General features: G+C 39.4%; 1 pseudogene; it reads right to left on the reverse strand.

Moving 5' to 3' along the window:
• Positions 1–1,801: 1,801 nt before the first annotated feature.
• On the reverse strand, positions 1,802–1,920 carry LOC134931650 (5S ribosomal RNA; annotated as a pseudogene).
• Between the last annotated feature and the right edge of the window lie 1,845 nt (positions 1,921–3,765).

The following is a 3,765-nucleotide window of genomic DNA, read 5'->3' on the forward strand; positions in this document are numbered from 1 at the left end:
TATTGGACTATGCCAAGTCCTAGGAGTGCCACCTAATCTACACACAGTACATGTACCACGAAGGTGGTGGAGGAGAGCACCTGGGCCATTACTATTGGCAGATGAGAGTGCCGGCATTTGGAAGTATATATATATATATATGTGGACAAAGAATGAGGTAGTAAAGAGCGACCAATGGTGCCAGATAATGCTAAAAGCAGGATAATAGTATAAAAAGGTGTGTACAAATTTATTGCAATGGAAAGCACTATACAAAACTGGTTATAAAAGCATACAAGCTAATATAAAAGCATATAGGACTCATAAAAAATCCAAAGGAGCATAAAAACATAAATTCCCTCAAAACTTTGGAGTATCATTTAACACAAAGGATAAAAAATACTTTAAAGTATAAGAAACACAAAGGAATAAAATAGTGTTCATAAGGATAAAAAAAGAGGAATAAAGTAGCTTAACTTTGTGGTGAGGTTAGATCAAAAAGCAGCATCCAACGCATTTCGTCCTATCTGGACTTCATCAAGGGGTGATTTGAGACTAGAGACAGACCATGTATATATACCCAAACTAAAAGGGAAGTGATGTGCACATCACTTCCTGTGATCAATTAGCACAAGTGATTAGATGTTACCAAAACATATATTGGGTGACATGTACATGTAGTTGTATTAGTAAGCACCTTAGAACATGAAAAGACAGAGCAAAATGTACAAAGATATCATCTGCAAATCATAAAAGACGCGCAGAGCCATGGACTTCCTGTCCGGGCTCTGCGTGACGTCATATCCGGCGCGTCGTACTGCGCATGCGTTAGTCCTGTGTGGTGGAAGTGAGTACGCGGCTTTGTTGTTGATATCCTCTCTACACTGCAGCCTGGTTCAACGGCGGCCATTTTATGTTAGGTCAGAAACCACAGTCCTTACGGCGGCCATGTTTTTGGAGTCTGAATGACTTATTTATAGGATGATGCCTGTTTATCACTCGGCTCCAATTCTTTATTGTCTCCATATCAGATATAAAATGAGAGGCTGAAAGAAGGGATTAGATCAGTGCAATTTAAAGGTCCACTGTACAAAGGTGTAGATATTTAAATGTTAACATATATTATATTATATTATATGAGACTTGAGATCTGCATTAGAGAATATACACAAACGATGGAGTTGTTGAGAAAACACAGAAAAAACGATATGAAAGAGTAGTGAGTGGGAAGGAGATAATCCCATGTATATGAAGAGTATACTGCTCAGGTAGATTATCACAGTATACCTTAGTCAAAAAAGGTGAGAAAGGCAGAATAAAATAGCGCACCAGAGTCCGCAATTAAGGGTCAGATCCCTGTAGGGTGCACAAATAAGGTGCAAATTAGTTCATATAATAAAAAATATTAAATAAAAGATATTAATGATATAAGGAACGTCATAAAACATAATTTATAAAATAATATGTATACACAATTCAGAGCCTTCCACCTTGCATTTACAACACCCGGTCTTCCAAGTAGGTCTCTCATCCTTGTACTAGCTGGGCCCAGCCTTGCTTAGCTTCCAAGATCAGACGGCATTGGGCGTCTCCTGGCCAGTATGATTGTAATAGTAGTGTGGAATCATGAGGAGAGGCCTCAGTGTATACAACGGGTTGATACCGGTATCTTGTTTCCTATTTTATTTGTTATAGAACACTTTATTTAGATCAAGGACCAATATAGGGGTAGATAATTCCTACAAAAGGATCAGAGTGGCAGTACAGAGTAATACAAAAGCTTGAAGTGAAGTATCCCTAGAATTCAGGTTTCCTGTGAAATCTTTTACAGCACCTGGTCTCCCCTGGGGGTCACCCATCCAGGTACTGGCCAGGCCCAACACTGCTTCGCTTCCAAGATCGGCCGGAATTGGGCATGTCCAGTGTGGTATGGCTGTAGTGATGAGGCAAAAGGTCCACCTTAGACTAAAGACAAAAGGGGGAATAAGGGAAAAGAATAAGGAGGATAAGTAAAGTGGGAAACGGCTTACGTTACAAGAAGGGTGCTATCTCGTATCCTTCATTGAAGCCATCCGGGTGGAGGGTGTTCAATTCGTAGATCCAGAACATCTCCCTCCTAGAGAGGAGGTTGGAAAGATCTCCTCCTCTTTCTCCCAAGGATACCAGTTTGATACCTTTATAGGTTAATGCCTCAGGATCCGAATTATGGCATTGGTGGAAATGTCTCGATACTACATGTGTGAGGACTTTATTCTTTATATTCCTAATGTGTTCTTGGATGCGAAGTTTCAGTGCTCTTTTAGTTTTGCCAATGTATTTCAGACCGCACGGACATTCCAGAAGATAGATTACTGATGATGTATTACAGTTTATAAACTGTTTAATCCGGTATTCTTTCTTGGTAGTGGTATTGTGGAAAGATTTTCTATTCTGGTGAAGGTACTTACAAATGTTACATTTGCCACATTTAAAACTGCCCACACATTTTGGCATGGTGTTCCTTGCTTCAGGATTTCTTAGCATGCAAGGTGCCACAAGGTCCTTCAGGCTTTGTGATTTTCGGAACATTAATTTGGGTTCCTTGGTGAGGTAATCCTTCAAAACGGGATCCATTAGTAAAATGTGCCAATGTTTCTTAAGTGTTTGCTTACTTAATGAAATTCTCATGCCTGCTATATGTCGTGATGAATTTGACAGTATCTTCCTTATTGTCCTTGGATTTATACTTTAAGAGTTCACCTCTTTCCAGATCTTTGGTTCTAGCCGTAGCTCCTTCCAGGAGTTGTGCAGGGTACCCCTTTTCCCTGAATCTTTCCTTGTATACCTCCAATTGCCGATCCCTTTCTTCACTGTTCCTGCAGTTGCGTGCTATTCTATTGAACTGGGAGAACGGAATGTTGTCTTTCCACTGTTGTCGGTGATTGCTCCTGTAGTGCACGTAGCTGTTCATGTCTACCTTCTTGAAGAAATTGCTCGTGATGATTTCATTACCTGAGTGTGTCAGGACCAGGTCCAGGAATTCAATTCTTTCGGTATCTTCTACGGCTGTAAAGCTGAGATTCATATTGTTTTTCGAAATGTGTGTTAAAAATTCTTTAAAAGTCTGTTGGTCTCCTTGCCACACAATTAAAATATCGTCAATGTAACGTTTGTAAAAAATAATGTTGTGTTGGTACGGATTATTTTTAAAAATATACTTATTCTCCCATTGTCCCATAAAAAGGTTTGCGAAGCTGGGTGCGAAAATAGTCCCCATCGCCGTTCCACAGATCTGGAGATAAACTCCATCTAAAAACTTAAAATAATTGTGTTTTAAAATGAAGTTCATGATATCGCAAAAAAAAAAATCTGTGATCCTCTGTGATTAGATGGTCCTTACTAAGGAAATTGTTGCAGGCCTCAATCCCCTTGTCATGTTCTATGCAAGTGTACAAAGATTGCACGTCTATTGTGACCCATCTATATGTGTCTTTCCACTGAAAAGTTTCCATCAGATTAAGAACTGTTGTAGTATCCTTTAGATAAGCCGGCAGTTCCATCACATATTTTCTTAGAAATAGGTCTACATTCCCTGCCACTATGGGTCTTCCCGGGGTTTTTTCCAGAGATTTATGTATTTTAGGGAGAAAATAAAAAATGGGGGTGGTGGGGTTGGAATTTAAAAGGTACTGGAATTCCTCTTTAGTGATTATTTCACGTCTAAAACCTTTTAAAAGCATTGACCTTAGTTCCTCTACAAAGGTCTCCTTAGGGTCATTAGGTAATGTAACGTATGAGGATCTATCA

This window comes from Pseudophryne corroboree, chromosome 5 (assembly GCF_028390025.1).
Source record: "Pseudophryne corroboree isolate aPseCor3 chromosome 5, aPseCor3.hap2, whole genome shotgun sequence".
Taxonomy (NCBI): domain Eukaryota; kingdom Metazoa; phylum Chordata; class Amphibia; order Anura; family Myobatrachidae; genus Pseudophryne; species Pseudophryne corroboree.